Source organism: Dipodomys spectabilis, unplaced genomic scaffold, assembly GCF_019054845.1.
Source record: "Dipodomys spectabilis isolate Male_0828 unplaced genomic scaffold, ASM1905484v1 ptg000254l, whole genome shotgun sequence".
Lineage (NCBI taxonomy): Eukaryota > Metazoa > Chordata > Mammalia > Rodentia > Heteromyidae > Dipodomys > Dipodomys spectabilis.
This window is the reverse complement of record NW_024870931.1, coordinates 1,587,217-1,598,169: the sequence shown is the minus strand read 5'-3', so window position 1 is coordinate 1,598,169 and position 10,953 is coordinate 1,587,217. Positions and strand designations below refer to the sequence as shown.

Genomic DNA, 10,953 nt, shown 5'->3' with positions numbered 1-10,953 from the left:
GGGTCCACTGAGGGGCCAGGACCCGGATGTGGACTGGGAGAAACCCGGATGTCACCTATCTCCCGGTCCACTGAGGGGCCAGGACCCGGATGTGGACTAGAAGGGACCTGGATGTCACTTTCTTCCATGTCCACTGACCCAGATGTGGCATGGAGGAACCGGATGTCACTTTCCTCCAGATGCACTGATGGGTCAGGACCCGGATGTGGACTAGGAGGGACCCGGATGTCACCTTCCTTCATGTCCACTGAGGGGCCAGTACACGGATGTGGACTGGGAGGGACCCGGATGTCACCCTCATTCGTGTCCACTGACCCAGATGTGGCCTGGGGAACCCGGATGTCACTTATCTCCAGGTCCACTGAAGGGCCAGGACCCGGATGTGGACTGGGGGACCCGGATGTCACCCTCCTCCGTGTCCACTCACCCGGATGTGGCGTCAGGGACCCAGATGTCACTTATCTCCAGGTCCACTGAGGGGCCAGGACCCAGATGTGGACTGGGGGACCCGGATGTCGCCTATCTCCAGGTCCACTGAGGGGCCAGGACCCGGATGTTGTGTGGGGAACCCAGATGTTATGTAAGTCCACGTCCATTAACCCGGATGTGGACTGTGGCTGGGACCTGGACATGTGCTGGGCAGGACCCGGATATCACATCCACAGGCCTGGCTGTGGCGTGTGGAGTCTCGGATGTCACGCTCCTCTCCTTCCACTGACAGGGTCTAGGACCCGGATGTGGCGTGAGGACCCCGGATGTCAGGTCCCTCCACATCCACTGAGGGTCCAGGACCAAGATGTGGAATGGGAACTACCTGGATGTTAGGGACCTCCAGGTCCATGAACCTGGATGTGGGGTGAGTACCCAGATGTTAGGGACCTCCAGGTCAGTGAACCCGGATGTGGGCTGGGTACTCGGATGTTAGGGTCCTCCAGGTCCATGAACCTGGATGTGGGGTGAGTACCCAGATGTTAGGGACCTCTAGGTCCATGAACCTGGATGTGGGGTGAGTACCCAGATGTTAGGGACCTCCAGGTCTGTGAACCCGTATGTGGGGTCTGTACCCGGATGTTAGGGATCTCCAGGTCCGGGAACCCAGATGTGGAGGCGAGTACCAGGATGTCACTTAACTCCAAGTCCACTGGCAGGCACCAGGACCCGGATGTGAGGGGTTTGGACCCGGATGTGAGGGTTGGGACCCAGATGTGAGGGGTTGAGACCCAGATGTGAGAGGTGGAACCCGGATGTGGCGGAGCAGGCACTCCACACCTTGGCTCCAGCTGCGCTTTGGCCGTTGGGGTCCTTTCCCAGACTGGGAGGCAATAAAGCAGCCATGCTGCTTCTGGATGGAATTCTTCCTCACTTCCGCCCCCCAGCGCAGGCCAAGCCCTCCTGAGTCCCTCACTTCCTCCCCAGTCCAGGCCACGCCCTCCTGAGCTCTGGCCACGCCCTACTGAGCACAGGCCACACCCCCCTGGGCACAGGCCACGCTCCCTGACGGTCCTGACTCTTATTGCAGCCCTCCATATAGTTCTCGAGGTTTCCCTCCTCCCCTTCCTCCTGCCTCTGCCAGGCCTGGCAATTTCTTGGCACCCAGCCCAGCAACTCCGGGCTTTTCCCTTCCTTCCCTGCCTACCCCTTCAGCACCACATCCTGTTCCTTTCCAAGGAACAAGGGGACTTTTATTTTGGAGGGGGTTTGTGGAGTTCTGGCTGCTGGAGTGACGTGGACATTTGCGCCCTGCGAGCTTCCTGGCTGGCAGGGAGAGCAACAGGCCCAGGCGCTGATGGCAGAGAACTGTGGATGTGAGTTCGTCCTCTGGGGAACACGGGGAGAGGTGTGGGGACCCGGGTTTGGGGGGCTTCGATTGCTTTTTGGAGCCCCACCCGGATGTCCCACCATGCCCCAGGGTGGGGGCTTCAGGGCCCCGCCACAAGCCTGGAAAGACTAGGTGAGGGGCTGCTGTACTGGTGGGGGCAACAGCAGCCTGGTCCTGGGGTGGCCGGATGTTCCTCAGCTCTTCCCCACTTCCTGCTTCCGGCCTTCTCTTCCAGGAAACGGGGAGCATCATGGGAAGGACGTGATCCTGGGCGCCATGTTGGTCAGGAGAGGGCCTGGAGGGAGGGGGAGTCCTCCCATCCCTCCTCCCATCCACCCATCCACCCATCCACCTATTCATCCACCCATCCATCCATCCACCCATCCATCTATCCACCCATCCACCCATCCACCTATCCATCCATCCATCCATCCATCCACCCACCCATCCATCCATCCACCCATCCATCCATTCATCCATCCACCCACCCATCCATCCACCCATCCATCCATCCATACACCCACCCACCCATCCATTCACCCATCCATCCATCCATCCACCCATCCACCTATCCATCCATCCATCCATCCACCCATCCATCCACCCATCCTCTCTCTCCTCCTCAGGTCGCACAGCAGCTGCACAGCCCCACCCCTCGTCTTCCTCCTTCTCCTCCTCCTCCTCCCCCCTGGCCCCTGCGCAGGCCCTGCCCCCTTGCGCCCCAACTTCCTGCTGCTCTTGGCCGACGACCTGGGCCTGGGCGACCTGGGCAGCTTCGGGAACCACAGCCTGCAGTGAGCAGAGGGGGAGGCCCGGATGTAGGGCCTTAGTTACCCAGATGTGGGAGCTCAGATCCCTGGATGTTCCACCAGGAGAACTGTATAGACATCTAGTAACTCAGTTCCTCGGATGTTGGATGTTAGTATCGTGGATGTTGGATATCAAATCCCGGGATGTTGGATCTTAGTGCCCTAGATGTTGGATATCAGGTCCCCGGATGTTACATGTTAGTACCCCGGATTTGAAGACCAGGTCCCCGGATGTTGGATATCAGGTCCCCGGATGTTAAATCTTAATACCCCGGATGTGGGAATTCAGGTTCCTGGATGTTGGACTTCAGTTCCCTGGATGTTGGATGTTAGTACCCCGGATGTTGGAGACTAGGTCCCCGGATGTTGGATGTTAGTGCCCCAGATGTTGGATATCAGGTCCCTGGATGTTAAATCTTAGTACCCCGGATGTGGGAGATCATGTCCCCAGATATTGGACTTCAGTGCCCCGGATGTAGGAGCTCAGGTCCCCATATGTTGGAGGTTAGTGCCCCGAATGTGGGAGCTCAGGTCCCCGGATGTTAGATATTAGTACCCTGGATGTTGTAGCTCAGTGCCCCGGATGTTGGATCTTATTCCTCCGGATGTAGGAGCCCAGGTGCCTGGATATTAGATCTTAGTGTCCTGGATGTTGGATATCAGGTCCCCGGATGTTAGATGTTAGTACCCTGGATGTTGGATATCAGATCCTCGGATGTGGGATGTTAGTGCCCTGGATGTTGGAGGACAGGTCCACGGATGTTAGATCTTAATGCCCCGGATATGGGAAATCAGGTTCCCGGATGTTAGATGTTAGTGCTCCGGATGTTGGAGATCAGGTCCCCGGATGTTGGAGATCAGGTCCCCGATGTTGGAGATCAGGTCCCCGGATGTTGAATCTTACTGCCCCGGATGTTGGATATCAGGTCCCCGGATGTTACATGTTAGTACCCCGGATGTTAGAGCTCAGTTCCCCGGATGTTCCACCAGGAGAACTGTATAGACATCTAGTGGACCCCAGGTCCCCGGATGTTGGATGTTAGGTCCCCGGATGTTGGAGTTCAATTCCCAGGATGTTAGATCTCAGTTCCCTGGATGTTGAAGATCAGGTCCCCGGATGTTGGATATCAGATCCCTGGATGTGGGATGTTAGTGCCCCGGATGTTGGAGATCAGGTCCTCAGATGTTAAATCTTAGTATACCCCAGATGTGGGAAATCAGGTTCCCGGATGTTAGATGTTAGTACCCCAGATGTTAGAGATCAGGCCCCCGGATGTTGGATATCAGATCCCTGGATGTTGGATCTTAGTGTCCCAGATGTTGGAGACCAGGTACCCGGATGTTTGAGCTCAGGTCCCAGAGGTTGGATCTTAGTTGCCCGGATGTAGGCCCTCAGGTCCCCGGATGTTGGGCCTTAGATCCCCGGATGTAGGAGCCCAGTCCACAGATATAGATCTTAGTACCCTGGATGTGGGATCTCAGGGCCCCAGATGTTGGATCTTAGATCCCCAGATGTTGGACCTCAGGTCCCCAGAGGTTGGATCTTAGTATCCCAGATGTGGGATCTCAGGTCCCTGGATGTTGGATCTTAGATCCCCGGATGTGGGATCTCAGGACCCCGGATGTTGGATTTCAGCTCCTGGGATGTTGGGCATTAGATCCCCGGATGTTAGACCCCAGGTCCCCGTATGTTCTTGGCTGTGACTGTTTCCCTCTCCCCCCACAGCACCCCGCACCTGGACGGCCTGGCCCGGGACGGCGTGTGGCTGACCCAGCACCTGGCGGCAGCGTCAGTCTGCAGCCTGAGCCGTGTGGCCTTCCTGACAGGACGCTACCCTGTGCGCCTGGGTTGGTATGGGGGGGTGGGACATCTGGGGAACGGAGGGAGCGGTGGGGGGAAGGTGGGGGCAGCACATCCCGGGATCTGAGAGCCAACATCTGGGATACTAAGATCCAACATCCGTGGACCTGATATTCAACATCTGCGGATCTGAGACCCAACATCCGGGGATCTAAAGCCCAACATCCGGGGAACTGAGCACCAACATCCGGGGCACTGAGCTCTAACATCCAGGGACTTCATCTCTGACATCCGGGTCACTAAGATCCAACATCCGGGGATCTGAGCACAAACATCTGGGGCACTGAACTCTAATATCCGGGAACCTTATCTCTAACATCCATTGTACTAAGATCCAACATCCGGGGATCTGAGGCCTAACATTCTGGGAACTGAACTCCAAGATCCGAGGACCTGACATCCACCATCCGGGGTACTAAGATCCAACATCCGGGAACCTGAGCCCCAACATCCGGGGAACAGAGCTCCAACATCTGGGGATCTGAAGGCCAACATACCCGAATCTAAGCTCCAATATCCGGGGTTGTAAGACCCAACATCCAGGGAACTGAGCTACAACATCCGGGTAACTGAAGTCCAACATCTGGGGTCCTGATATCCACCATACAGGGCACTGAACTCCATCATCCGGGGATCTGAGGGCCAACATCCGGGATACTAACATCAAACATCCGGGGACCTGAGGTCCAACATCCAGGGAACTGAGGCTCAACATCTAGGGCACTGAGGTCCACTAGAGGGAGGGGAGGACTACTCTGAGGATCTCAGGTTCAAATTCCTGAGACTCTGGGACTTCCCCCCTGAAACGCCAGGAAACCGGAAGTGATGCCATATTGGTTTCCCCCGGGGGCTCCCAGGGCTGGGGTCCTTTCCACCCCGGGTGGGCAGGTCCCAGGCTATCCCAGACACAGCAGGCCTTCCCCCTGAAGGTGTTAGATGCCCCCTCCTGACCCGGGACGCCATAATCACTGACCTAGGGTCCTTCTCCTCTCTCTTGAAAGGCATGGTGACCACCAACGGGGCACGTGTGCTGCAGTGGGCAGCCGTGTCGGGCGGGCTGCGCACCTCCGAGATCACCTTCGCCAAGATCTTGCAGGAGCAGGGATACGCCACCGGCCTCATAGGTAAGAGAGAAGTCATCCATCCACCCATCCATCCATCCACCCATCACCCATCCATCCACCCATCCATCTATCCATCCACCCATCCATCCATCCATCCATCCATCCATCCACCCATCCACCCATCCATCCATCCATCCACTCATCTACCCACCCATCCATCCATCCACCTATTCATCCATCCATCCATCCATCCACCCACCCATCCATCCATCCACCTCCATCCATTCATCCATTCACCCACCCATCCATCCACCCATCCATCCATCCACCCACCCACCCATCCATCCACCCATCCAGCCATCCATCCACCCACCCATCCATCCATCCATCCACCCATCCACCCATCCATCCATCCACTGTGCATCCAACCATCCAGCCATCCATCCATCCACCCATTCCCCTATTCATCCATCCATCCATCCACCCACCCATCCATCCATCCATCCATCCATCCACCCATCCATCCATCCATCCATCCACCCACCCAACCATCCACCCACCCATCCATCCACCCATCCATCCACCCATCCATGCACCCATCCACCCATCCATTCACTCATCCATCCGTCTCTTCCCCTCCAGGCAAATGGCACCTGGGCCTCAACTGTGAGTCCCCCACTGACCACTGCCACCACCCCCTGAACCACGGGTTTGACTCCTTCTTCGGGGTCCCCTTCACCCTGATGGGGGACTGCTTGCAAGCGGAGCCCTCGGAGAAGCGAGCGCATCTGCAAGGGCCCCTGGACCTGGGGGCGCAGCTGCTGCTGCTTTCCCTGCTCTGCCTGGACTCTGGGAAGCTCACGGGCCTGCTGGGCCTGCGCTGGGTGCCCTGGGTGCTGGGCCCTGGATGTGGGGCCTTGCTCCTGGCCTGCACCTCCCGCCTCCTGGGTGTCTTCATCGTCCATGCCGACTGCTTCCTGATGAGGGATCACCAGGTCATCCAGCAGCCTCTGAGGTTTGAGGCCAGCGCGGGGCTCTTCTTGCAGGAGGCTGAGGCCTTCATCCACAGGTCAGCCTGGAGTCGGGGAGGGGGACAGATGCCATCTACTAGATCTCTATAGTCAGCTGGTAGACCTTAGATCCCCGGATGTACATCCAGTAGATCTCTATAGTCAACTATCAACCTCAAATCCCCGGATGTTCCATCAGTAGATCTCTATAGACATCTGGTAGACCTCAGATCCCCAGATGTACATCCAGTAGATCTCTATAGTCAACTGGTCAATCTCAAATCCCCGGATGTTCCATCAGTAGATCTCTATAGACATCTGGTAGACCTCAGATACCCAGATGTACATCTACTAGATCTCTATAGTCAACTGGTAGACCTCAGGTGCCCAGATGTATATCCAGTAGATCTCTATAGTCAACTGTCAACCTCAAATCCTCTGGTAGACCTCAAATCCCTGAATGTTACATCTAGTACATCTCTATAGACATCTGGTAGACCTCAGGTTCCTGGATGTTCCATCAGTAGATCTGCAGAGACATCTGGTAGACCTCAGATCCCCAGATGTACATCCAGTAGATCTCTATAGACATCTGGTAGACCTCAGGTCCCCAGATGTTCCATCTAGTAGATCTGTAGAGACATCTGGTAGACCTCAGATCAGACCATGATCGATTATTGGTAGTATTGATCAGATCATGATCGATTATTGGTAATAACTGATCAGATGATGTTCGATTATTGGTAATAACTGATCAGCTCATGTTCAATTATTGGTATTATCGATCAGATGAAGTTCGATTATTGGTATTATCGATCACATCACAATCGAATATTGGTATTATTGATCAGGTCCTGTTCGATTATTAGTAATATCTGATCAGCTCATGTTCTATTATTGGTCATATGGATTAGATGTTTGATTATTGGTAATAACTGATCAGATCTGTTCGATTATTGGTAATAACTGATCGGATCACAATCGATTATTGGTATTTTTGATCAGATCACTATTGATTATTGGTATTATCGATCAGATCAGGATCGATTATTGGTAATATCTGATCAGATCAGGATCAATTATCGATCATCTGATTGATTATTGGCAATACCTGATCAGGTCGGTTATTGGTGAGGTTATTGATGATGGGGGCGGGGTCTGACGTGGGTCCGCAGGCACCAGGCCCGCCCCTTCCTCCTTCTCGTCTCCTTCCTCCACGTCCACGTCCCGCTGGTCACCTCACCTGCCTTCCGGGGCCGCAGCGCGCACTCACGGCGACAACGTGGAGGAGCTCGACTGGATGGTGGGTGAGTGCGGGGCGGCAGGAACTGAGGCACGGTGCTTGGGATAGGGGAAACTGAGGCACGGGGTGGGGTGAGCGGGATAGGGAGACTGAGGCATGGGGACGGGGTGAGTGGGATAGGGAAACAGGCACGGGGGTGGGGTGAGTGGGTTGGGGGAAACTGAGGCACAGAGATGGGGTGAGCGGGATGGGGGAAACTGAGGCATGGGAACGGGGTCAATGGATTGGGGTAAACTGAGGCACGGTGCACTTGGGTAAACTGAGGCACGGGGACAGGGTCAGTGTGTTGGGGATAAACTGAGGCATGGGGTTTGGGTAAACTGAGGCATGGTGCATTTGGATAAACTGAGTCACTGGGCATGTTGGGGGTAAACTGAGGCAAGGTGCACTTGGGTAAACTGAGGCACGGTGCATGTTGGGTAAACTGAAGCACGGTGCATGTTCAGGGTGAACTGAGGCACGGTGCATTTGGGTAAACTGAGGTACGGTGGATGTGGGTAAACTGAGGCCCGCATATAGGGGTAAACTGAGGGACGGTGCATGTTGTGTAAACTGAGTCACTGGGTATTGGGGTAAACTGAGGCACGGTGTATTTGGGTAAACTGAGTCACTGGGCATGTTGGGCAAACTGAGGCATGGTGCATGTTGGGTAAACTGAGTCACTAGGCATGTTGGGTAAACTGAGGCATGGTGCATGTTGGGTAAACTGAGGCACGGTGTATTTGGGTAAACTGAGTCACTGGGCATGTTGGGCAAACTGAGGCATGGTGCATGTTGGGTAAACTGAGTCACTAGGCATGTTGGGTAAACTGAGGCATGGTGCATGTTGGGTAAACTGAGGCACGGTGCATTTGGGTAAACTTAGGCACGGTGCACTTGGCTAAACTGAGGCCCAAATATAGGGGTAAACTGAGGCACGGTGCATGTTTAGGGTAAACTGAGGCACGGTGCACTTGGGTAAACTGAGGCAAAGTGCATTTGGGTAAACTGAGGCACAGTGCATGTTGGGGGTAAACTGAGGCACGGTGCATTTGGGTAAACTGAGGCCCGGTGAGCGTTGGGGGTAAACTGAGGCACGGTGCCTGTTTGGTAAACTGAGTCACTGGGCATTGGGGATAAACTGAAGCACGATGGAAATTTGTAAACTGAGTCACAATGCATGTTGGGTAAACTGAGGCACGGTGCATGTTGGGGGCAAACCAAGGCACGGTGGATGCTGGGGGTAAACTGAGGCACGGACCCATTCCCCCACGCAGGGCGACTGCTGGCAGCGCTGGACGGCGCGGGGCTGGGGCGCCGTACCCTCGTCTACTTCACGTCGGACCACAGTGCCTCGCTGGAGGCCCGGGCTGGGGCGCCCGCCTCGGGGGTTCCAACGGCATTCACCGAGGCGAGGGGAAAACTGAGGCAGGGTGGGCGGGGCCTCCCACGCGGCCCGCCCCCGCCCCTTGACCTTTGCCCTTCGCCCTCCCTTGCAGGTGGCAAAGGCATGGGCGGCTGGGAGGGCGGCATCCGGGTCCCTGGGCTGGTGTGCTGGCCTGGGACGCTGCCCGCAGGGCGCCTGGTGCCTGAGCCCACCAGCCTCATGGACCTGTTCCCCACCGTGGTGCGCCTGGCCGGGGGCTGGGTTCCGGCGGACAGGTAGGAGTTCGCCGGCCTGCGTCCCCACGGGGTGGAGGAGAAGGGGGGTCATCCGGGGCCTCGGGGATCCCGAGCCGGGGAGGCTGAGGCCTGCACATCCGGGTCTCTGGTTGCTCAGAAGCCTGCACATCCGGGTCTCTGAGGGCTCAGACCTGCACATCCGGGTCTCTGGGGGCTCAGGAGCCTTTACATCCGGGTAACTAAGGGCTCAGGCCTACAAATCTGGGCCTCTGAGCACTCAGAAGCCTAGACATCTGGGTCTCTGAGGACTCAGGCCTTCATATCCGGGTCTCTAAGGCATCAGGTCTGCACATCCAGGTCTCTGAGTACCTAGGCCCAGGTCTCAGGCCTGGACATCCGGGTCTCTGAGGGCTCAGGCATGCACATCTGGGTCTCTGAGGGCTCAGAAGCCTGCACATCTGGGTCTCTGGGATCTCAGGCCTGCACATCCGGGTCTCTGGGGGCTCAGAAACCTGGACATCCTTGTCTCTGGGATTTCTGGCCTGCACATCTGGGCCTCTGAGCGCTCAGAAGCCTGCACATCTGGGTCTCTGAGTGTTCAGAAGCCTGGACATCCGGGTCTTGAAGGCCTCAGAAGCCTGCACATCCAGGTCTCTGAGGGCTCAGAAGCCTGCACATCCGGGTCTCTAAAGGCTCAAGCCTTGACATCCAGGTCTCTGGGATCTCTGGCCTGCACATCCGGGTCTCTGGGGGCTCTGGCCTGCACATCCAGGTCCCGCAGGGAGGTGGAAGGCCGGGACCTGATGCCCGCGCTGCTGGGGACGGCGCAGGCCGCAGGCTACGACTTCCTGCTGCACTACTGCGAGGCCCGGCTGCACGCCGTGCGCTGGTTCGACCACCCAAGTGAGTGCCTTGACCTCCGCTGGGCCCCGGGGCGGGGGAGGGAGCTGCATGCATGCGTGCAGGGACCCGGATGCAAGGCCTGGGGGTGGGAGACCTGGATGTGGGAATCCCCGGATGTGGGAATCCTGGGATGTGAGGACCTGGATAGAAGGCATGAGATGGGAATCTCCGGATGTAAGGTCCCGGATGTGAAGTCCCCGATGGGAATTCCCGGATGTGAGGTACTGGATGAGAATCCCTGGATGTGAGGCCCCGGATGTGGGAATCCTGGGATGTGAGGACCTGGATGGAAGACATGAGATGGGAATCCCCGGATGTGAGGCCCCGGATGTGAGGTCCCAAATGGGAATCCCTGGATGTGAGGTCCCAGATGAGAATCCCCGGATGTGAGGCCATGGATGTGAGTCCCCGGATGTGAGGTCCCACATGTGAATGCACGGATGTGGGGCCCCGGATGTGAATCCCCAGATGTGAATCCCCGGATGTGAAGTCCCGGATGTAAGGTTCTGGATGTGAGGTCCCGGATGTGAATTCCCGGATGTGAGGTCCGAGATGGGAATCCCCGGATGTGAATACCAGATG

The 10,953-nt window shown here is 56.7% G+C and overlaps 1 pseudogene; it reads left to right on the top strand.

Annotated features, from left to right (window-relative positions):
• The first annotated feature begins 1,786 nt into the window (after positions 1-1,786).
• LOC122124916 lies at positions 1,787-10,626 on the top strand (annotated as a pseudogene).
• Positions 10,627-10,953: the final 327 nt, after the last annotated feature.